The 25,482-nt window shown below is 49.9% G+C and overlaps 1 pseudogene across 1 annotated transcript; it reads right to left on the reverse strand.

The window, feature by feature from the left end:
• Positions 1-1,839: 1,839 nt before the first annotated feature.
• LOC311512410 (serum amyloid P-component-like) lies at positions 1,840-25,482 on the reverse strand (annotated as a pseudogene). The gene is made up of 4 exons: positions 25,467-25,482; positions 23,324-23,935; positions 2,286-2,455; positions 1,840-1,928 (listed from the first exon to the last, which is right to left on the reverse strand). The product of its transcript is annotated as a serum amyloid P-component-like (transcript).

Below are 25,482 nucleotides of genomic sequence, written 5' to 3' on the forward strand. Positions count from 1 at the left end.
GTGTGTATAAATGTTTCCGTGGCACGATTTGGAAGCTGACCGGTTGCAGTTCATGCAGCCGGCTTGCAGTGAAAGGGTGAGGGGTTTGCTGGGATCTACGGGGTAGGGGCCCAATTGAAAGGTCCGGCGGGCCTGGGGTAGAGGGTGGGTGGGGTGCGCCCTCACGCAGGGCTCGGTTGAGATAAGCCCGAGCAGCGGGCATTGCTGTGAGCTGTTGGTGGGTTTTATGTTGCTCTCACTCAGGCTAGGTCTACCCTGCAATTGGACAGCCTGGCTGGCCCATGTCAGCTGACTCCGGCTGGTGGGGCTCAAGCAAAGGAGCTGTTTAATTGGGGTGTAGGGAGGTCCTGGGTGGTGGGAGGGTCCCAGCTCTTGAGCTGCAGCCAAAGCTGGAACATCTACACGGCAATTAAACAGCCCCTTCGCCGATATGAATCAAGAGCTCCAGCAGGACCATAAACAGTGAGAAATGCTAGAGGGTAATAGAATGAGAGCGGGAGGGGATGGTGCCTTCTGGTCTCATTTCAGAGCCTCTTAAGACCTAAGTGACCTGGAAGAGAGTGAGGAGAATGCCTGTGTGAGAAAATCGCGGACATAAGGAGCTGAGTGGGAGGGGTGGGAGCCTAGAGAAACAATGCAACAGGTAGGATTATAGCTAAACAGACAGTAGGAAAATGGAGATGTACAGCCAGCCATGGAGGGCCGGGGGGAGCTAATCAGCAGCCAAACTTTTCAAGAGGAGGGCGCTGTCTAGCAAGAGGCAATACTGATACACTGAGGGAATGGGCAGGAGTTTGCAATGACGTGTGCCTTCATGGAAAGCCAATGGGATTTGGGTCTGTCTGTGCCAAGGGCTTAACCCAGCAGTGAAAGGCAGAGCCCGGCACAGCTCTGCAGGGCCAGAATTCACCAGATTAGTGGGAGGAACCCAGGCAAATGGTGCTGAGTGCATGTCAGGATCCCATCCTGCCCATGAGATCTGCAGTGAACAGGAAAGCTCATGGAGAGCTGCACCAGCCGTGATGCCAGGCACATTTATAAGCAGACTGGACCAAGCGCTGGAAAGCTCACTGAGGAGCATCCATGCTGGGGCCCAGGGTGGGAGGCCTAGACAGCACCTTCCAGCCTCTCTCAGCTCTGTGCTTTGGCCCAGTGTGTGCGACAGGGAATGGCATAAACCCTCAGGGCTGGAGATCATATTCTCCTTTGTGCTAGACGTGCCAGGGTTTATGGCACAGTTGCCAACTTTCACACAGTAAATAAGCACCCCAACTTTCACAATAAGCCAAAAATCAAGCTAATCCCATTTCAAAACAAGGCCAAAACAAACCAATCCCTAAGAACCCCAACACTCTATGTGACTAGATCCCCCCAATGTGCAGTCTGGAACTGTGGTGGCCCCGCTGTGCACTCCTGACTCTCCCTCTCTTGCCCCTTGCTTGCCGGGAGCCAATCAAAAAAAAGAAGCAACAAGCTACAACAAGAAACGAGCTACAAGCCAAAACTAAGCCAAAACGCAACTCACTAGCCAATTAAGCCAAAAACAAGCTCAATTTCTGTGTTTTTTTCATGGGTTTGGCATATCTGGTTTGTGGCTGCAGACAGCACAGCCTGGGGCACGTCACTCTCTGAAAGCAGACAGCAGGAGTTGGAGCTCCATGGCTTTGGGCTGGGGCTGCACGCTGCTGAACGTGGCCCGTGTTCACAGGATCAGAATTGCAGCCTGGGTTTCAGGAACACGTCACTGACTAATTCATAGTGCAAATTATTCCAGCCAAAGATGTAGCAGGAAAAGGACCCACCCCACATTGTACACTCCATGTTATAGAGGACATGGTCCTACATGTACACATCTGTGATTTCCCCTACAACTGACTCTGGGAGTTCAAACCCGCCCCCAAAGGAGTCCTGCTCCTGCCCCAGGATGACGGGGGGAGGGATAGCTCAGTGGTTTGAGCATTGGCCTGCTAAACCCAGGGTTGTGAGTTCAATCCTTGAGGGGGCCATTTAGGGATCTGGGGCAAAAATTGGGGATTGGTCCTGCTTTGAGGACTAGATGACCTCCTGAGGTCCCTTCCAACCCTGATATTCTATGATTCTATGATTACAGCCTCGGCACTGACGGAGTAGCCTTTCTGCAGACCCTTCCTGGGTAAGGGCTCCTGTTCACCCAGAACTTGGCTATGCCCGTGGCGGAGTCCCAGCCGGCACAGACGTGCTCCCAGTCCATACGGGTCTCTAAAGGTCACAGATTCCGCCCTCCGTCGCCCACATATAGTCTGTACTTCCTGGAGCTGGATTTGGAGAGCAGGATTCGTTGTCATGGGCCTTGGTGGCATAGGAGAAGAGGGCATATGGCTGGGGCAGGTCAGTGTAGGATCTCAGACACATGGTAAAACTCTGGAGTGCCTGCTCTGGCTTCAGCTTCAGGATTACATAGGAGTCGTTGGATGCTCTTGGGAAAACAAACACCTTACAGAAGAGGTCTGTGAGGAGAAGGGAGATGGGGGAGGGGGTGTTTCTCCATCAGGGTAAGGGACCCGATTGGAACCACTCTTCCTAGTTAACCCCTGAGGCCTCTAAATCCTCCCCCACAACTATCCCAGCCCTGGGGTGACTCAGCTCTACCAATGCCCACCCCCATTCTCCCCCAAGCTGATATTTCAGCCCCGTGTCCGACCAAACTCTGTCACTGCCTCTTACTCCCCCCACACCATGCTATCCCAGCCCTGGGCCGTACCCAGTTCTGCTAATTCCCTCACCCCCTCCCACACCCTGCTATCCCAGCTGTGGCATGGTGGTGCTGCTGCAAACACACCTCATCAGCCCCTGCCATGCCAGCCCCAATTAAGGGGGATATTGGGGTTGGTTGAAAAGCCTTATGTCTGCCTAGAGATTGGCAACACCTGCCAGCCTATTAGGCAGGAGCTACAAAGGCTGGGAAGGAGCCAGAAGGAAGAGGTCAGTCAGAGAGAGTGGTGGAAGCCCTCTAGCTGATTACTGACCCAGCCTGCAGTAGGTGAGACACCTGTAAGGATTGTATATAGTTGGACACTGGTGGTGGGAAAATGCTTAAAGAAAAAAGGACACGGGTATTGCACAGAGCAGAAGTCTCTCTGGACTTATTTGGGAGGGCAACCGGGCCCAGAAGAAGAGGGGCTGGCTGTGCACCCTGTGACACATGGGGTCTTGTCAGAGATCCTTTTGTGCCAGAGCTACAGTTTGGTGACCTGGAGATGGAGGGGAACCCTGCAGTGGCTGGCTCAGCAGCTGGAGGAGATGCAGAAGACACTGCAGGCCTTCCAGCAATCCCACCAGATGCAGAGACAGGCTCTACTTGCCTGGCAGGCTGAGCAGCAGAGGACTGAACAGGACTTTATTAAGGAGCAAGCGGGGGTGCAGCAACAACTCCTGCAGAAACTGGTGAGTTCCTTGCGGGGAGATGGCACCCGCACTACGGGGTTGGGCCTTTGTAAAATGGGCCCCGATGATGACCCCGACACTTTCCTCCGCACTTTTGAGCGAGTGCCCATGGGTGCCAGATGGGACAGGGCAAACTGGGTCCTACGGCTAGCCCCATATCTAGGGTGACCAGATGTCCCTTTGTTATAGGGACAGTCCATTTTTTTGGGACTTTTTCTTATATAGGCACCTATTACCCCCCACCCCTGTCGCGTTTTTTCACAGTTGCTATCTGGTCACCCTACCCATATCTCACCCCCAGGTAGCGTGCGGACACTCCGGAGGTGGGCACGGCGGGTGCTGTGGCTGCGTGTGGCCCCCAGGCAGCGTGTGGACACTCCAGAGGTGGGCACGGCGGGTGGTGGCTGTGGGAAGGTCACAGCTGCAAGGGGTGGAAGGCTTATGCTCTGGCAGATCTGATCCTACTGCTCCATGCACAGCGCAGGGCTCAGCAAAAGCTGCAGGGGGGGGACGTTCGGCATTTCCTGCCCTGTGGGGATGATCCTGGTGTGACCTGTGTTGTGTCCTGGGCTCTACCGATGGGTTCAGGGTGGGCGTGATGTGAGGGGAGTGCTACAAGTGCAGGGTGGGGGTGATGGGAGGCAGAGGGGCGAGAGCTATGGGCCCAGGGTGGGGGAGGGCGTGATGGGAGGGGTGAGCGCTATGGGCCCAGGGTAGGGATGGGCGTGATGGAAGGAGCAAGTGCTGTGGGCCCAGGGTAGGGGTGAGTGTGATGGGAGGTGGAGAGGTGAGCACTATGGGGGTGGGTGTGATGGGAAGGGGAGGGGCAAGTGCTATGGATGCAGGGTGGAGGTGGGCACTGTGGGTAGGGCAGGGCGAGCGCTTTGGGTGCAGGGTGGGGTGGACGCAATGGGGGGAGGGGTGAGCTCTTGGGCGCAGGGTGGGAGTGGGTGTGCTGGGAAGGGGATCACTAGAGCAAGAGCAGCCGAGGGGAGGGGAGCTCCTTACCCAGGATCTCTTGGGATGTCACACTGCAGCTCTCTGCCTGGGCTGGGGTAGGGGGGCCGCGGCTGAATCCTCACTGCTGGCTTGTCTGGTAATGTGGAGAAGGAAGAACATGGAGCCAAGCCTGTTCCTCTGCAGGGGCCGGGGTAAGCAGCGACTGCACTGGGGAACGACCCTGCAAGCCCCTGTCTGCCCACAGTGTCTCTGCCAACCCCTTGTGCTGCTCACCGAGCCCCTGTGTCATCTGCTAATGCCCACATGCTGGCTGCTGTGTGCCCACCACAATCCCTTTTTGCTGGCCAGAATGGAGCCCCCAATCCTCCTGCACTGTCACAGCACCCCCATAGATCCCCCATGCTGTTGCAATGCCCCCCAAATCCTCCTGCGCTGTGGCAGCTCGCCCCAATGGACCCCCCTGTGCTGTCACAGCATGCCCCCTTCAGGTAGGGCAGGGCGCAGCTGATTGGCCATTACATTCTTATGGCACTTCAGTAAATGTCTCTAGCCACACCTGTGGGCACCAAAGCAGTGCCATCAGATGTGTGCAGCAACGCATGTCTTCCCAAAGCCCCCTCTACCCCGCGCTGGTTCTGCATTGCTGTTTCTGGGTGTCTTGGGGCCTGGCCCTCAGAGGCACTGAGCCCCAGCGCTTCAATTGACATCAGGCCCCACTGTCTCGAGGTGGGAGCCAAGATCCAATGGGGCTAAAAGCTGAGCACCAGGGGACTTAGCACCGACAGACCCCCGAGTCCAACAGAAGCCCTGCCCTGGATGGGGGCATTAGCGGGAGTCCTATCTTCGGCTGGGGGCTGTGGGGAGGGCGACTGGAAAATGTGACCCATGCACCCTCCAGAGTGCCAGGGACTCGGCTGCTCTCTGCCTGCAGAAGCACAAACCCTGTTCTCCCTGTACAGAGGGCATCCTAGCCAGTGCTTGCCCTCCTTCCCCGGCACAGCTAGCTCTGCCCCTTCCTGTCTGGGCCACAGCTCCGCAGAGGCCAGTGAGGAGGAGGAGCTAAAGCTGCCGCTTCTGCATCTTCTTCACCTCCAGAATAAACCAGAGGGAAGAATCAGAGGGACAGATGTCAAGAGTCTGTGGCCAGTGTGTTACGGACAATCAAAAGCAGCAAAGAGTCCTGTGGCACCTTATAGACTAACAGACGTATTGGAGCATGAGCTTTCATGGGTGAATACCCACTTCATCGGCTCCAATACATCTGTTAGCCTATAAGGTTTCACAGGACCCTTTGCTGCTTTTACAGATCCAGACTAACACGGCTACCCCTCTGATGATGGGCAATCAAGGCATTCTTTAAATCTGTCAGGAACAAACAAAATCCCAGTGTTCATACAGATCCATTACGGGAGAGCAGCGGCAACACTGTCAGCCATGATGGCAGGAAAGGGGGAAGTGTTCAGTAAATATTTTTGTCCTGTACTGGAAGGAGGCTGGGAGACTGTAACAGGTTTCAATCGGTCCACCAAGCCTCTAGGGGGTGATGGAGAGCTACTGTCCCACTGGCAGGCCTTAGTCACACCTTTCGGGCACTGGGGAATTAGCGGAGAAGGTGTGCGGGGGGGAGTGCCGGCGGGGGGGGGGGCGCGCCGGCGGGGGGTCTGTGGCATTCGGGATTCTGCTACCCTGCATTGACACGCCCCTTTGCCCCGCACAGGACCTGCCCCCAATGAGGGAAGCCAGGTGTCTCACACAAGTTGTAATTCTGGTGTTTCAAACCCCATTGTTGACTGGGGTCTACATATCCCATGATGCACCACAGTCTCCCCTCTTTCTGAGACACCATGGTGCATCATGGGAGTTCCATTGATTCACTATTTTTGATCAGCCCTAATCATCAGGGCCATATTCCTGGAGAGGCCTGGACCACAGGCCCCCAAATCTGTGGAACTCAGTGATTGGTGCTGTGGCTCTGTGCACCAGGTTGCAATGCTTGGAGGGAGCAAAACCAAGCCCAGCCCCATGTGACAGGAGCCACTGCTGGGAGGTGAGTGCAGGACAGCAGGGCGTGGGACAAAGTGGGAATTTTCTGTAATATTTTTATGAAGCCAATGTGTGCCTCAGTTTCCCCTATATTTGCATGGCTACCCAGTTGGGAGGGGAGGGCTAAGTTTGCTCTCATGACAGGCTAAGGCTTGGTCTACACTACATATTTACATTGGTATAACTGTTGCTCAGAGGTGAGAAAAATCCAGCCCCATAGTGACATTGTTCTATTGACCATAACCCCCTGTGTAGACAGTGCTGTCGATGGGACAGCCTCTCCCAGTTCCTAGGGCTCAGGTGTAACCCTGCAGGTTTGCAGGACCTTTACCAGTGAAAGAACCTTACACAGTAATAACCTTATCCTGTATTTATTAACGATTACCAAAAACAGACTGCACACACTACACATATGTAAGCAGTCAGGATGAGCTCCACCCTGACATCTGGTGGTGAGGTGTGGCAAGTTGTGGAAAAGAACTTCAGGGGCCGATCTCATTTGCATAGGCACACCCACCCCACCTAGAATGAAGCTATAGCTGCCCAAATGGTCACTTTGGCTGCTGTGGAATCCCCAGTGTCTCTGTTATTGGGGCAGGAAGAATAAATTGTTATTACCCTGATTATGGGAATCAAGGACAGTGCAACTGTACTTGGCCTTTTGTTATGATGGAGGGACTTGCCATCAACTCGCTAGGCAAGGGACATGGGTTCCAAAATTCTGTGAATTGAGAGAGGCTGGGGACAGGTATTAATACTTGGTGGCATGGCCCCCCTGGTGAGGGCCTGTCATGCTAATTGCACTTCCTCCTCTCTCCACTGGAATATCAGAGCAAATTTTTGGTTTCAGAGTAACAGCCATGTTAGTCTGTATTCGCAAAAAGAAAAGGAGTAGTTGTGGCAGATTAGGGTATGTCTACACTATGGAATAAGGTCGAATTTATAGAAGTCGTTTTTTTAGAAATCGGTTTTATATATTTGAGTGTGTGTGTCCCCACAGAAAATGCTCTAAGTGCATTAACTCGGCCGAGTGCTTCCACAGTACCGAGGCAAGCGTCGACTTCCGGAGTGTTGCACTGTGGGTAGCTATTCCACAGATCCTGCAGTCTCCGCTGCCCATTGGAATTCTGGGTTGAGATCTCAATGCCTGATGGGGCTAAAACATTGTTGCGGGTGGTTCTGGGTACATATTGTCAGGCCCCCGTTCCCTCCCTCCCTCCGTCAGAGCAAGGGCAGATAATCGTTCCGCGCCTTTTTTCTGTGCAGACGCCATACCAAGGCAAGCATGGAGGCCGCTCAGCTCACTTTGGCAATTAGGAGCACATTAAACACCACATGCATTATCCAGCAGTATATGCAGGACCAAAACCTGGCAGAGCGATACCGGGCAAGGAGGCGACGTCAGCGCGGTCACGTGAGTGATCAGGACATGGACACAGATTTCTCTGAAAGCATGGGCCCTGCCAATGCATGCATCATGGTGCTAATGGGGCAGGTTCATGCTATGGAATGCCGATTCTGGGCTCGGGAAACAAGCACAGACTGGTGGGACCGCATAGTGTTGCAGGTCTGGGACGATTCCCAGTGGCTGCGAAACTTTCGCATGCGTAAGGGCACTTTCATGGAACTTTGACTTGCTTTCCCCTGCCCTGAAGCGCATGAATACCAAGATGAGAGCAGCCCTCACAGTTGAGAAGTGAGTGGCAATAGCCCTGTGGAAGCTTGCAACGCCAGACAGCTACCGGTCAGTTGGGAATCCATTTGTAGTGGGCAAATCTACTGTTGGGGCTGCTGTGATGCAAGTAGCCCACACAATCAAAGATCTGCTGATATCAAGGGTAGTGACCCTGGGAAATGTGCAGGTCATAGTGGATGGCTTTGCTGCAATGGGATTCCCTAACTGTGGTGGGGCCATAGACGGAACCCATATCCCTATCTTGGCACCGGAGCACCAAGCCAGTGAGTACATAAACCGCAAGGGGTACTTTTCAATAGTGCTGCAAGCTCTGGTGGATCACAAGGGACGTTTCACCAACATCAACGTGGGATGGCCGGGAAAGGTACATGACGCTCGCATCTTCAGGAACTCTGGTCTGTTTCAAAAGCTGCAGGAAGGGACTTTATTCCCAGACCAGAAAATAACTGTTGGGGATGTCGAAATGCCTATATGTATCCTTGGGGACCCAGCCTACCCCTTAATGCCATGGCTCATGAAGCCGTACACAGGCAGCCTGGACAGTAGTCAGGAGCTGTTCAACTGCAGGCTGAGCAAGTGCAGAATGATGGTAGAATGTGCATTTGGACGTTTAAAGGCGTGCTGGCGCAGTTTACTGACTCGCTTAGACCTCAGGGAAACCAATATTCCCACTGTTATTACTGCTTGCTGTGTGCTCCACAATATCTGTGAGAGTAAGGGGGAGACGTTTATGGCGGGGTGGGAGGTTGAGGCAAATCGCCTGGCTGCTGGTTATGTGCAGCCAGACACTAGGGCGGTTAGAAGAGCACTGGAGGGCGCGGTACGCATCAGAGAAGCTTTGAAAACCAGATTCATGACTGGCCAGGCTACGGTGTGAAAGTTCTGTTTGTTTCTCCTTGATGGAAACCCCCCCACCCCTTGGTTCACTCTACTTCCCTGTAAGCTAACCACCCGCCCCTCCTCCCTTCGATCACCGCTTGCAGAGGCAATAAAGTCATTGTTGCTTCACATTCATGCATTCTTTATTCATTCATCACACAAATAGGGGGATGACTACCAAGGTAGCCCAGGAGGGGTGGTGGAGGAGGGAAGGAAAATGCCACACAGCACTTTAAAAGTTTACAACTTTAAAATTTATTGAATGCCAGCCTTCTGTTTTTTGGGCAATCCTCTGTGGCGGAGTGGCTGCTTGGCCGGTGGCCCCCCCACCACATTCTTGGGCGTCTGGGTGTGGAGGCTATGGAACTTGGGGAGGAGGGCGGTTGGTTACACAGGGACTGTAGTGGCAGTCTGTGCTCCAGCTGCCTTTGCTGCAGCTCAACCATACACTGGAGCATACTGGTTTGGTCCTGCAGCAGCCTCAGCATTGAATCCTGCCTCCTCTCATCATGCTGCCACCACATTTGAGCTTCAGCCCTCTCTTCAGCCCGCCACTTACTCTCTTCAGCCCGCCACCTCTCCTCCCGGTCATTTTGTGCTTTCCTGCACTCTGACATTATTTGCCTCCATGCATTCGTCTGTGCTCTGTCAGTGTGGGAGGACAGCATGAGCTCAGAGAACATTTCATCATGCGTGCATTTTTTTTTTCTTTCTAATCTTCACTAGCCTCTGGGAAGGAGAAGATCCTGTGATCACTGAAACACATGCAGCTGGTGGAGAAAAAAAAAGACACATTTTATAAAACAGCGGCTATACTCTTTCAGGGTAAACCTTGCTGTTAACATTACATACATAGCACATGTGCTTTCGTTACAAGGTCGCATTTTGCCTCCCCCCACCACGTGGCTACCCCCTCAACCCCGTGGCTAACAGCAGGGAACATTTCTGCGCAGCCACAGGCAAACAGCCCAGCAGGAATGGGCTCCTCTGAGTGTCCCCTGAAGAAAAGAACCCTATTTCAACCAGGTGACCATGAATGATATCTCACTCTCCTGAGGATAACACAGAGAGATAAAGAACGGATGTTGTTTGAACGCCAGCAAACATACACTGCAATGCTTTGTTGTACAATGATTACCAAATACATGTTACTGGCCTGGAGTGGTAAAGTGTCCTACTATGAAGGATGCAATAAGGCTGCCCTCCCAGAAACCTTTTGCAAAGGCTTTGGGAGTACATCCAGGAGAGCCGCGAATCCCAGGGCAAAGTAATCCTTTCACATGCTTGCTTTTAAACCATGTATAGTATTTTAAAAGGTACACTCACCGGAGGTCCCTTCTCTGCCTGCCGGGTCCAGGAAGCAGCCTTGGGTGGGTTTGGGGGGTACTGGCTCCAGGTCCAGGGTGAGAAATAGTTCCTGGCTGTCGGGAAAACCGGTTTCTCCGCTTGCTTGCTGTGAGCTATCTACAACCTCATCATCATCATCATCTTCTTCGTCCCCAAAACCTGCTTCCGTGTTGCCTCCATCTCCATTGAAGGAGTCAAACAACACGGCTGGAGTAGTGGTGGCTGAACCCCCTAAAACGGCATGCAGCTCATCAGAGAAGCGGCATGTTTGGGGCTCTGACCCGGAGCGGCCGTTCGTCTCTCTGGTTTTCTGGTAGGCTTGCCTCAGCTCCTTCAGTTTCATGCAGCACTGCTTCGGGTCCCTGTTATGGCTTCTGTCCTTCATGCCCTGGGAGATTTTGACAAAGGTTTTAATATTTCAAAAATTGGAACGTAGTTCTGATAGCATGGATTCCTCTCCCCATACAGCGATCAGATCCCGTACCTCCCGTTCGGTCCATGCTGGAGCTCTTTTGCGATTCTGGGACTCCATCATGGTCACCTGTGCTGATGAGCTCTGCATGGTCACCTGCAGCTTGCCACGCTGGCCAAACAGGAAATGAGATTCAAAAGTTCGCGGTTCTTTTCCTGTCTACCTGGCCAGTGCATCTGAGTTGAGAGTGCTGTCCAGAGCGGTCACAATGGAGCACTCTGGGATAGCTCCCGGAGGCCAATACCGTCGAATTGTGTCCACAGTACCCCAAATTCGACCCGGCAAGGCCGATTTAAGCGCTAATCCACTTGTCAGGGGTGGAGTAAGGAAATCGATTTTAAGAGCCCTTTAAGTCGAAATAAAGGGCTTCATCGTGTGGACAGGTGCAGGTTTACATTGATTTAACGCTGCTAAATTCGACCTAAAGTCCTAGTGTAGACCAGGGCACAGAGACTAACAAATTTATTTGAGCATAAGCTTTCGTGAGCTACAGCTCACTTCATCGGATGAAGTGAGCTGTAGCTCATGAAAGCTTATGCTCAAATAAATTGGTTAGTTTCTAAGGTGCCACAAGTCCTCCTTTTCTTAGAGCTAATTTTGATTCTATTAGGAGTCTAGTTACAGGCTGCTGAGCTGAATTCACTTTGGGCTAATGATGCACCAGCACTGAGGCTCCCCTACTACAAGCTGAAATCACAAAAGAGCTGAACTGACTGTGAGGATGTGACGCAGCAGGGAGGCGGGAGAGTTGACGTGGGAATGTGCCCTGGGGATGGGAGACCTGAGAGCCTGTCACCTGAGCCAGGAGGGGGAGGGGGAGGTGACACCTCTGCCCAGGAACATGAAGACAGACTGCAGGAGGGAGCCTGCTGGGGGGGTTTAGTTTCAGTTTGGTGCTGGGTGGAGGAATGCAGGGAACCCTAGGGCTGGGGTCTAAGCTCCCTGCTCCCCCAGAAGGACTTGACTGAGGGGTCCTGGTTGTACCCACAACCTCTGTTTTGGACTATGTTCCTGTTGTCCAATAAACCTTCTGTTTTACTGGCTGGCTGAGAGACTCAGTGAATCCCAGGAAGAGGGGTGCAGGGCCTGGAGTCCCCCACACTCCGTGACACTTACTAAGAGCTGAAATCACTGAGCGTTGTGTTAAGTAGTGGGGGAGCCTGAAGATATATGGGGGAGCAGTTTGCGGGACAGCGAGCAGAGCAGCTGGTGGAGCAGAGCAGTTGGATGCCTAGAGCAGCTCATGGGGCGGCTGGCAGAGCAAAGCCCCATGGAGAGGTGGGATCATCAGCTTTGGACCACGTAAGGTGCCCCTTAGCCCCCCCCCCATCTCCACCCAGGTTGGGAGGTAAAACTCTGCAGATAAACTTTTGAACTCTGGGGCTGCCCTGACAAGGGACAGAGACTTTTGGGTCTGAACCCGGCCCTTGTTGCTGCCAACTCTGACAGGCAGAACGGTTACACATACAGTGCTCACCATTCCCAATAAGAGGAAATGAACTTTTCTTGATGGCTAGTCACGATCAGGTCCATCTGGGGGACTCCGGTTTCTGCACGGTGTCATTGGCAGAGTGTTGAGTTCTGGCCACTCTTTATCCATCTTAAGATCTGTTTCTTTATCTGGTGATAGTGGGTGCCATTAGGACAGGATCTTCTTCTTAACATTCTGATATTACATTCTTTTAATGTAATTTATGTAACCATTCTGCCCATCAGAGTTGGCAGCAACAAGAGCTGGGTTCAGTATCTAGGGGTTCCATTCCAATAACACAATGCAAAACCGGCTCGAGCCCCAACCCAGTGACCTGGGACAAATATATACCACCACTGCTGGGCGCCTCTAAGAGGCAATACTTCCCCTCTTGCAAGCACAGAGTCTGAGTGTAGCAAAAGTCTTTTAATAACAGAGACAGACAAGGTGGCATTATGTTGGGGAAACACCACCAGCAGGATTCATAACACAACCCATGAGCAAAAACCCACCCCAAGCAAATTGGGCCGTGTCCTTTCCTTTTGGTTCTTGAGTCCAGCAACCCAAAAATCACCCAAAGTCCCAAAAGTCCAACAACCCAAAAGTCTCTGTCCCTGGTCAGTGCAGCCCCAGAGTTTTGAAAGTTTATCTGCAGAGTTTTACCTCCCAACCTAGGTGGAAATGGGGGGCGTGGTGGTTAAAGGGCACCTTACGTGGTCCAAAGCTGATTACCCCACATCTCAGTGGGACTCTGCTCTGCTCTTCTCCACCAGCCATCCCACAAATCGCTCTACTCTGCCAGCCACTCTGCTCCACCAGCCGTCCCATGAGCCACTCTAGTCCTCCCACAAACTGCTCCACTCCACCAGCCATCCTATGAGCTGCTCCACTCCACCAGCCTCTCTGCTCACCATCCTGCAAGCCGCTCCACAATATATATTCAGGGGCACCCCCCTTAACACAACACTCAGTGATTTCAGCTTGTAGTAGGGGAGCCTCAGTGCTAGTACACCATGGGCCCAAAGTGAATTCAGCTAAACAGCCTGTAACTAGACTCCTAGTAGAATCAAAATTAGCTCTGATATTCTACAGGGAGGGAAGACAGTGCAACTAGCATCTAAAGCCCTCACCAGGAGACCCATACTGCCTGCTTGCCTCTCACTTGGTTTGGAACCCATGACCCTTGCCTAGCGAGTGGTGCTTAGTTGATGGTGAGTCCCTCCATCATAACAAAAGGCCAAGTACAGTTCCACTGTCCTTGATTCACATAATCAGGATAACAACAGTTTATTCTTCCTGCCCCAATAACAAAGAAACTGGGGCGCCTACAGCAGCCAAAGTGACCATCTTGGTGGGGTGGGTGTGCCTATGCAAATGAGATCAGCCCATGAAGTTCTTTTCCACAACCCACCACAACTCACCACCAGATGTCAGGGTAGAGCTCATCCTGACTCTGCTTACATTTAGATGGAATGTGAGGAGGTAACTTCCTGCTTCTCAGCTAATGGCTGCTGCTTGGCTGCTCTTTTAATCTGGCTGCAGACAGAGGCCTTAGGCCTAACAATATGGCTGCAGAGAAAGGCCTTATCCTTACAGTCCCCTCCTTAATGATGCTTTTACCAAAGCCGTCATTACTATTCCAGGAGTCCAATACTCAGACCTGCTGAGCTTGGGCTTGCCTCCTGGGTATAATTAACAGGGGCCTTATTTGACTTTGTATGCCAGCTACCTGTAGTCTTCTAACAGTTTTCTTCATCCAGCAAGCCAAAGTTATTATGCTCACTAATAAAGCCAATTGGATACCAATGATCACCACAATCGGGCGAACCATTATATTTAGTATACCTGTTGCAGAAGTTGCCCACCCTAATAGTGTTTTCCACCAGGATTGATGTTCTGCATCTACAATACTTTTCAGTACATGAGTGATTTTTGTATTATGTTGTTGTACTTCCATACATATTTGTTCTCTTGTCTTTGCAATATCTTGTAAATACGAATGTAACATAGGATTGATTAACAATTTTCTTATCACAGTCATATTCATGCCTAAGTTTACAGGCATTATATTGTGATACAATTCTGGTTTAAACTTCAAGTGGTTTACAGTCCATACAGGTACACAGTATTCAAAATCACAACTTTTAATCTTGTAATGCTGCAAAAACATCTATAAACTAAATAAGTCATAAAATACAATTCCTTATCTTCTACTACTACCATCGGACAATGACTTCTAACACAAACACATCCCCTTCCTGCATATACAACAGCTGACTTTTGTTCAGTGAATATATTAAACATACATCTTTGGGTTCCTTTGTCTTTAAGATAGAAACATTTATCTCTTTCTTGTAAATGTTTTGATCTTCACAAACATATCCCAAATTTTCATGGGCCACACACTGAAACATGTCAATGGCTTTCCATTGTTCGTTTCCTTTACATGCCCAGGAATGATGATCAGTGGAATACATAACCACATTTTTCACACAGAACCACTGGATATATACCAATAGTTAGACTGGGGTGTACAGTTACTACATATGCTTGTAGAACCATTTGATCTTTATTTAGGGTAAAATTTACCAATTTCCACCACGCCATTAACTGTTTCTCCCCTTCTGTAACATTTTCCCACAACTTTTTTATTTCCAAAGGTAAATTTCCTTGCATGCCTTCCCAGATTATTTGAATGACCAATTGCTCACTTATTTCCTGGGCCTATGTACAGACTAATGCTAGGGACACATTTTCTTGTATTGATTCCATAGTCCCTGCTAACAATAACAAATTCTTTTCACCTTGCTGTTGCCATACTGGCAGTATTTTAGAAAATAACTGTTGCTCCATTCCTAATTTTGACAAGGATGCACTGATGGGCTTTCCCAATTCTTGTACTTCAGCTGTAATGTATCTTAGTTTGTTTACCATTACCTCTATGTTGGTAGCATCCAGTACTCCAACTCCTAATCCAGTTTTACCCAAAGCAGTTCAATACACGTCTTGGGAGCCTTTTCTTTAGGCTACCCACCCTTCCTGGCTGCCAGGGAAATCCAATAACCTTCAGTACTTTACATTGAGATAGTATTAGGGCATCTATACCTTCACTGAGCGTTTACTGTATTGCTCCTTATAGTAATCAGGGAAAGTGTTGCAATGGCCTTCTCTCCTTACATACAATTTTATACAACAGCCAAGTGAATTCAGCTGGGCTTGCATGCTGGAAGTTGATTAAGACTGGGAAGAGGGATAGCTCAGTGGTTTGAGCATTAGGCTGCTAACCCCAGGGTTATGAGTTCAATCTTTAAGGGGGCCATTTAGGGATCTGGGCCAAATTGCAGATTGGTCCTCCTTTGAGCAGGGGGTTGGACTAGGTAACCGCCTGAGGTCCCTTCCAACCCTGATATTCTATGAAGTCTTGCCAATTATTACTGATTTTTTTCTCCCCAAGCAACCAATAGAATCATAGAATCATAAAATATCAGGGTTGGAAGGGACCTCAGGAGGTCATCTAGTCCAACCCCCTGCTCAAAGCAGGACCAATCCCCAACTAAATCATCCCAGCCAGGGCTTTGTCAAGTCTGAATTTAAAAATATCTAAGGAAGGAGATTCCACCACCTCCCTAGGTAACGCATTCCAGTGTTTCACCACCCTCCTAGTGAAAAAGTTTTTCCTAATATCCAACCTAAACCTCCCCCACTGCAACTTGAGACCATGACTCCTTGTTCTATCAACAGCTACCACTGAGAACAGTCTAGATCCATCCTCTTTGGAACCCCCTTTCAGGTAGTTGAAAGCAGCTATCAAATCCCCCCTCATTCTTCTCTTCTGCAGACTAAACAATCCCAGTTCCCTCAGCCTCTCCTCAGAAGTCATGTGTTCCAGTCCCCTAATCATTTTTGTTGCCCTCCGCTGGACTCTTTCCCATTTTTCCACATCCTTCTTGTAGTGGGGCCACATCCTTCTTGTAGTGTGGGGCCCAAAACTGGACACAGTTTTCAAAGATAATGGCCAATGGCTCTGCAATCACATCCGCCAACTCCTTTAGCACTCTCGGATGCAGCGCATCCGGCCCCATGGACTTGTGCTCGTCCAGCTTTTCTAAATAGTCCCGAACCACTTCTTTCTTCACAGAGGGCTGGTCACCTCCTCCCCATGCTGTGCTGCCCAGTGCAGTAGTCTGGGAGCTGACCTTGTTCGTGAAGACAGAGGCAATTGAGTACATTAGCTTTTTTCACAATGTTTTCACATATCCTTTTTTCCCCTTGGTCATTTCACTTTGTGCTTCAAAATTTTTTATGTTTATTCTTCCATTCCCATCAACAGATAAACCTTGTGCCTCAGGCATATTCTGCCTTTTCATGTGCCTTTGCTACCTGTGGATGTTTCCCTGTTAACAGACTGGCGTTCCTTGACCTCTGCCCTTTTGCAACATTTGTATCTGTAAATACAGTTTAAATGCTTATTAATCCTTTTCTGCCTAATGCAGTATCGTCTCTTTTTGTAGCACAATACACAACAATGCAAGCAACAAGACAAACACCATAAAACAAACAACACAAAACATAAAACACAAAACACAATCTTCATCACGACAGTATTCTGGTATTCTGGTTGGTATTCTGGTTGCTCTTTAGCTGGCACCAGCTTTTCCTAAAGTTCTGAAAGACAAAAAATATTTTTCTACCCCTTTTGGGATGGCAGATTATTGCTTAAAATATCCCTTCCTTTTACAAATACCCTTGCTGATTGCAGGCAAAACAGAGGAATTACCCCCATACTTTCCTGTGTTTTTGTTCTATAGGCAGGTTTAGTGGTTTTTAGCCTTTAAGGGTTTAGGGGAAATTATCCCACTGTTCAGTCATTAAATTCAGGATGTGGTGTACCTCAGTTTCCCTTCTTATACAGGAGACCAGGTTTGTAATGTTTTTTCTGCTGTGCTACACTTTAAGGTTATTCACAGGTAATAGCTGAGAAGCATCATCACCATATGACCTTAAAGGATTTTTCCAAAAATCATACACACTATACATTGTTACAGCGGTACTTATTAACCTTAAATTTATCCCAATGTTTAATATTAACAGTAACATTAGTATCAAATCTATTCAAGGTATCTTGTTATACCATAAATTATATCCTTGGGGGTTTGGTGAATTAAAAGGTAGGGGTGTCATGCATATAAGCAGACCCCTTTTGTATTTGTCTTTAGATTTTAGCATTGGGCATACACACAAAAACATATTTTTTTTTCTACTTAGGGTTAACCTGTCCCTCTTATTCTTAGGGCTGACTTCTTTTTCCACCTTCTTCTGGAGGGTCATAATTTGAGCCTTTTGGTTTCAGGTAGTTTGTTTGCTGACCAGGTCTGTTCATTATCTGCAGCTCCTTTGTGCTGGCATTTATGGGCAGTTCTCTCCTTCATCTATCAGTTAGGTAATTTGCATCAACACAGATGCTTTCTGGCTTGCTTCTGAATCCAAAGCCATCAGCAGAGCTCAGAGACTCTGTCAGCTGTAGCTCACGAAAGCTTATGCTCTAATAAATTGGTTAGTCTCTAAGGTGCCACAAGTCCTCCTTTTCTTTTTGCGAATACAGACTAACACGGCTGCTACTCTGAAACCTGTCTTAAAAGGGACACAATCAACTTCCACCAGCGTTTTGATTACTTTTTACTTTCAACTCCTTCATCCAAAACACACTGCAATCTGAAAAAGAAAACACAAACTACAGTGGCTCCTTAGGAGCCCTAATAGGATTTTAATTCAGTAGCATGTTTTGGTTGCATTTCTTTTACCCCTTCCACAATAGACACTGCACATGTCCTGAGAAAAATGCACATTCCTTTCATAGTTTAACTTCTATAACATTATATTAGCCATATCAATTATTACATGGCTGCAAAGAAACCAAGAATTCTCTTTCTATAACACTTTTCCTTTTTAACATTATTACGTTCCACTGCTTAATTCCCTCCAGCCTCTGCAGAGTTAACTTCTCACTCTTTTACCAGTGAAAGAGCCTTATACAGTAATATCCTATTTAACCTCTATTTATTAACAATCCCCCCAAACAGACTGCACATGCTACACATACCACTCCCAATAAGACAGATAAACTTTTCCTTGCTGGCCAGTCAGGATCAGGTCCACCTGAGGGACTCCAGTTTCTGCACAGAATCATTGGCAGAGTGTTGAGGTCTGGCAACTCTGATCTTGGGGCTGTGTCCTGGAGCTGGTTCCAAAGAATTTCCTTTTGGACCCCAGTTGATATAGTGAAACTTGAGTCCTTTTTAGCTGTACCTTAACCAATCATTATACATAAATTTTACTAACCAATCCTAACATAGTGTAACAATATTCTCTAATCAATCATATCCCACCACCTTAATTAATTTACACCTAGCAAAATTAATTATGTAACAGACAGTAACAATTAAAGAACCAGACAGAGACCATACAGATAAACAATAGGGAAGTGGGGACCATAATGACAAAACAATAAAGAAATGAGGATTTCACAACCACAACTATTGATTAGTGGTTTCTTGCCAGACAGGATGCTGTCAGACTAAGTTTACTTTAGCCATCTTAATATCTGTTTCTTTATCTGGTGATAATGGGTGCAATTAGGACAGGATCTCCTTCTTAACAGCCTGATATTACATTAGTTTTAATAAATCTTCACTAACAAGGTCAGCTCCCAGACTGCTGCGCTGGGCATCACAACATGGGGAGTAGATGGCCAGCCCTCTGTGGAGAAAGAGGTGGTTAGGGACTATTTAGAAAAGCTGGACGTGCACAAGTCCATGGGGCTGGACGAGTTCCATCTAAGAGTGCTAAAGGAATTGGCGGCTGTGATTGCAGAGCCATTGGCCATTATCTTTGAAAACTCGTGGCGAATGGGGGAAGTCCCAGATGACTGGAAAAAGGCTAATGTAGTGCCAATCTTTAAAAAAGGGAAGAAGGAGGATCCTGGGAACTACAGGCCAGTCAGCCTCACCTCAGTCCCCGGAAAAATCATGGAGCAGATCCTCAAAGAATCAATCCTGAAGCACTTACATGAGAGGAAAGTGATCAGGAACAGTCAGCATGGATTCACCAAGGGAAGGTCATGCCTGACTAATCTAATCGCCTTTTATGATGAGATTACTGGTTCTGTGGATGAAGGGAAAGCAGTGGATGTATTGTTTCTTGACTTTAGCAAAGCTTTTGACATGGTCTCCCACAGTATTCTTGTCAGCAAGTTAAAGAAGTATGGGCTGGATGAATGCACTATAAGGTGGGTAGAAAGTTGGCTAGATTGTCGGGCTCAACGGGTAGTGATCAATGGCTCCATGTCTAGTTGGCAGCCGGTATCAAGTGGAGTGCCCCAGGGGTCGGTCCTGGGGCCGGTTTTGTTCAATATCTTCATAAATGATCTGGAGGATGGTGTGGATTGCACCCTCAGCAAATTTGCGGATAATACTAAACTAGGAGGAGTGGTAGATACGCTGGAGGGCAGGGATAGGATACAGAGGGCCCTAGACAAATTGGAGGATTGGGCCAAAAGAAATCTGATGAAGTTCAATTCAACAAGGATAAGTGCAGGGTCCTGCACTTAGGACGGAAGAACCCAATGCACAGCTACAGACTAGGGACCGAATGGTTAAGCAGCAGTTCTGCGGAAAAGGACCTAGGGGTGACAGTGGACGAGAAGCTGGATATGAGTCAGCAGTGTACCCTTGTTGCCAAGAAGGCCAATGGCATTTTGGGATGTATAAGTAGGGGCATAGCGAGCAGATCGAGGGACGTGATCATTCCCCTCTATTCGACATTGGTGAGGCCTCATCTGGAGTACTATGTCCAGTTTTGGGCCCCACACTACAAGAACGATGTGGATAAATTGGAGAGAGTCCAGCAAAGGGCAACAAAAATGATTAGGGGTCTGGAACACATGACTTTTGAGGAGAGGCTGAGGGAACTGGGATTGTTTAGTCTGCAGAAGAGAAGAATGAGGGGGGATTTGATAGCTGCTTTCAACTACCTGAGAGGTGGTTCTAGAGAGGATGGTTCTAGACTATTCTCAGTGGTAGAAGAGGACAGGACAAGGAGTAATGGTCTCAAGTTGCAGTGGGGGAGGTTTAGGTTGGATATTAGGAAAAACTTTTTTACTAGGAGGGTGGTGAAACACTGGAATGCGTTGCCTAGGGAGGTGGTGGAATCTCCTTCCTTAGAAGTTTTTAAGGTCAGGCTTGAGAAAGCCCTGGCTGGGATGATTTAATTGGGGATTGCTCCTGCTTTGAGCAGGGGGTTGGACTAGATGACCTCCTGAGGTCCCTTCCAACCCTGATATTCTATGATGATTCTATGATCCTAAAAAGGAAAGGAGTACTTGTCGCACCTTAGAGACTAACAAATTTATTTGAGCCTAAGCTTTCGTGAGCTACAGCTTACTTCATCGGATGCATTCAGAGGTATTTTCCACTGAGTGCATCCGATGATGTGAGCTGTAGCTCATGAAAGCTTATGCTCAAATAAATGTGTTAGTCCCTAAGGTGCCACAAGTACTCCTTTTCTTTTTGCGGATACAGACTAACACGGCTGCTACTCTGAAACCTGTCATTAGTTTTAATGTAATTTAGATGGAATGTGAGGAGGTAACTTCCTGCTTCTCAGCTAATGGCTGCTGCTCAGCTGCTCTTTTAATCTGGCTGCAGACGGAGGCCTTAGGCTTTAGGCCTTACAATATGGCTGCAGACAAAGGCTTTATTCTTACATATTGACACCAGGCAACCAATGCCCCACATCTCAGCAGGGAATCTGAGCAAACAGCCCAGCTGGAGACAAAGGACTGGGAGGTGAGGGAGAAGTGCTGGCTCCTGGAGAAAGCTGGGATCTCTCTTACCTGAGAACTGACTAAGGAAATCAGACAGAAACAGATAGAGCCCGAACATGGTCTTCACTACAGTGCACAGGCGCTGACTTTCAGTTTTTCCTGCGGGGTGGGGTGGGGGGGAGAATGCTCCTCCTACCCTAGGCCCCAAGGTCCCGCCCCCACTCCACCCCTTCCCCTGAGGCCCCACCTTCACTCTGCCTCTTCCCGGTTCTGTTCCCAACTCCCCGCCACGAGTGTACCCTAACCTGACTCCGCCTCTTCCCACCCCCACAGCACCTCCTGCCCCTGCCGAACAGCTGATTGGCGGCAGGCGGGAGGAGGGGGAGGAGCTGATCAGTAGGGCCTGCCAAACAGCTGATTGGCGGGTGGCTGGTGGGTGCCAAGCACCCACTATTTTTACCACGGAGTCGGCACCTATGCTACAGTGTGGCTGGGCTCTGAGCTGACAAGAATGGCTTCTTGTCTCTGTGCTAATCTACGGCCTCCTTCTGCTGTGTTCCAGCTGACTAATAAACCCGGCTGTTTTGGAAATGCTGTGTGTGTGTGTGTGTGTGACAAAATGGGAATTTTCCCTTGTTATGTTGTATGTCAGCCTATGTGAGTCTTACTGTTTTGCATGAATGCTGTGTGTGCCTCAGGTTCCCTCTGTGTTGCACCAATGCTTAGGTGATGGGAATAAGGGTGTGACTTTTGCTGAGACCCTTGTGGACAGATGAGGCTGCTCCAGCTGCCTGCATGTATGCTATGGCCAGTGCCCTTCATAACCTGAGCTCCAGGAGGGGGATGCAACCAGGTGACATGGGAAATGAGACAAAGACCAGGAGGAGGAGCAACGGATTCGGGTTGCTGGAAGCTGGGCAGTCTGCATTTTGGGACTCAGAGCGGGGAGTCCAGGGCGTCGGGCCCGGAGTCCCCCCAAGATGGACTCGGCTGAAAGTCACTGATTTCTGGGCTAACAAGCTCCGTTCTATGCTTTGTTCCTGTCGAATAATAAACCCTTTTTTTTTGCAATGCTGGTTGAGAGTCACTGCTGACTGTGGAGTTGGGGTACAGGGCCCTCTGGTTTCCCCAGGCAGACTCGCTGCGGGAAATGCACAGTGCGGAAAGGGATGCTGAATGCTCTGAGGTCAGACCCAGGAAGGTCAAAGCTGTGTAAGCTTCTTGCCCTGGAGACAGTATGCTCAGAGAGAGGAGGCTCCCCCAGAGTCCTGGCTGGCTTCATATGGAGCAGTTCCAGAGCATCAGCCTGATGACTCCCTGACAGAGCGTCACTGGTTATGCTGTGTGAGGTGCATCAATCCCTGCAGAGTGGACAAGTCTCTCCCAGGGGTCTGTCTCAGTCAGACTCACTGAGCAGAGCTCACCCATGAAGCAGGAACTGGAGCCCAGAGGTTCAGAGTCAGGAGGCAGTGAGGCTGTGTGGGTGACCCTGAAGGACACATGAGAGTCTCTGGGGGTCCGGCACATCAGAGGAGTTCCTCCAAGAGACTGTTCCAAAGCTGGGGGCATAGCACAAAAGTTTCTGGGGCCCTGAGGCAAAATCTGAAACAGCCCCCCTGCGTCCTTCCTAAAATATTTAAAACATGAAGGGGAGGCCTCAGAGGTGGGGGACGCTCAGGATATTCTGTGCTCAGTACCCTGAACCTTCTTAATCTGGCCCTGAGCTAGATTGGACCTCATGGCCTTTCCCAGCTCTGTGCTTTCTCCCCGTGTGTGTGACAAGGAATGACATGAACACCAGAGGTGCAGAAGATCACATTCTCCTTTATGTCAGAATCATCATGGTTTAGACACAGAGAGAACACCCTGGGCAAGGTCAGCCTCTCTGAAATGAGACAGCCAGAGTTGGAGCTCCATGGCTTTGGGCTGGGGCTGCACCCAGGGCCAGCTCTAGCTTTTTTGATGCCCTAAGCGACGAAGAAAAAAAACCAAGCCTGGTTGAGCTGCCGCCGAAGTGCCGCCGAAGAGGAAGTGAGGGACTGCAGGGCCCGCTGCCGAATTGCCACCGAAGACCCAGACATGCCGCCCCGATGACGGATGGAGTGCTGCCCCTTTCTATTGACCGCCCCAGGCACCTGCTTCCTTCGCTGGTGCTTGGAGCTGGCCCTGGCTGCACTGTGCCCTAATGCAGCCTGTGCTCATATGATCAGCGTGTCTCTCAGTCTGGGCTTCACAACCACATCACCTTTTATTTCATAGCGTAAGTTCCTCCAGCCCAGGGCACAGGGGGGCAGCTGCAGAGACTGATATGCACCTCTCATTTTACCTGGTGACAGACCATACCCCCACATGTACACGTCAGTCATTTCACCTGTAAAAGAATTATATAAATCAAACCTGCCTCCGAAGGAGTCCTGCTCCTGCCGCAGGATGATCACAGCTTTGGCACTGATGGAGTAGCCTTTCTGCAGGCCCTTGCTGGGTAAGGGCTTCCCGTTCACCCAGAACTCGGCTATGCCCGTGATGGATGCCCAGCCGGCACAGACGTGCTCCCAGTCCATACGGTTCTCTGGGACTCTGAAAGTCACAGATTTCCCCCCCCCCCCCATGTATAGTCCGTACTCCCTGGGTTTGGGTTTGAAGAGCAGGATTTCGTTGTCCTGGGCTTTGGTAGCGTAGGAGAAAAGGCTGTATGGCCAAGTCAGATCAGTGAACGATCTCAGACACATGGTGAAGTTCTGCAGCAGCCACTCCGGTTCCGGCTTCACGACCACATGGGCATTGCTAGGTCCTTCCGGAAAACAAACACCTTTCGATAAAGGTCTGGGAGAGATGAAAGACATGTTGGGTGTTGGTACTGGTGTGATGGTATCACTACTCAGGCCCCTCGCTACAGACTCTGCTCTTCATTCCAGTGCTTGTGCCGCTCTGCAGCTTGCCCTGGGCTCCTCTGTCTTGGCCCTCAGCACCATCTGCTCTTCCGCTTCCACACCCCTCTACCCAATAACCCTCGCGTGTCAAAGTGTGAACAATGTATGGCCCACACCTCCCCCGGCCAATCAGAGAGCAGGCTGTGCAGTCATTGCCAAATGCCAACTCAACCCTTTTTGACCAATGGACTGTCCGTACTCCCATAAATCCCTCCTTTATCCCTCATGCCATCTGAGTCCCTCCCATGGACTACCCAGAAGGCAGGAGGTTTAGAAGCGCCTGCCTGCAATGGGGTGTTCACCTCACACTAGTCCACAAAGGGTTAATGTGGCTCAGAGAGGGTTAAATAACCTGATTAAACCCATCTGAGGGAGAGTTAGGCTTGATGGACAAGCCCTGATTGAGGATGGAGCCCAGCTGAGCAGGAGCAGGCAAGGCTCCTATAAAGCCAGGAAGCTGGCAGCAGAAAGGGGGATGCAGCGTGGAAGCCTGAAGTCACTTTTTGGGCTTAGAGAGGGAAAGGAGGTGACCTGGGGGGAGAGGAGAAGCCCTGGGATCCTGACCCTGAAGGAAGGGGGTACCCAGCGGGGAGCAGAAGTCTGAGAGGTGGGCTTATAAGGTTACTTAAACCTGCAGAGCCACATTAACCCTTTGTGGGCTAGTGTGGCGTGAACACCCCCTCATATTGCTCCATGACCATGCTCAATGGCGTTTAACTTGGGAGACCTGCTCAGTGGCTCTAGATTGTGTGTGAAACCCTTCGGATTAAGGGTGGAACGTGGTGCCCCCTTATCTGCTTGTGAGCCTGCTTGTCACAACCGTGTCTCATAAAATGCGCATTTTGAACAGTGGGGCGATTAGCCATGGGAACAGCTTACTAAGGAGTGCAGTAAATTTTCTACCCCCAGAATCTTTACCCCCAGGGTAAAATTTTCAAAAGCACTTCAGTGATTTAAGAGCCTAAATCCCATTTTTAGGTGTGTCACTGAGCCACAGACATGACTGACTCTCTGTTAGACTCAGAGTCCTAAGGGCCTTGTCACTTTTGAAAATGGGACCCGAGGCGTGTGGATTTTAGAGTATTAAAATCAGCGCTTGAACAGAAAGCCTGAACCGTAGCTAATCTGCATCTTTGCTCTGACTGAGCAGGCTGGAGCAATCTGAGGATGCTCTGTGATATCTGCTGAAGCCACTGCCATCACTCTGCCCTCACTTGCTATCAGAACCTGCTCCCTGCTATAAATGGGTTTGGGGGAGAAGGGGAAGGCAGAAGGTGGGAAGAGGGGGGCAAATCAAAGGGAAGGAATGGGCAGAATTTGTGCAGGGGACAAAAATGTGTCTGTTGGCTGCTTCTGGGGTGCAGCATGGTGCTAGAACCGGTAGGGATTAGCCTGTCTTAGCCCGGCAGCACCACTGCCCGGACTTTTAATGGCCGCCAT

The sequence above is a fragment of the Lepidochelys olivacea genome (assembly GCF_965140295.1).
Source record: "Lepidochelys olivacea isolate rLepOli2 genome assembly, chromosome: 24".
Lineage (NCBI taxonomy): Eukaryota > Metazoa > Chordata > Testudines > Cheloniidae > Lepidochelys > Lepidochelys olivacea.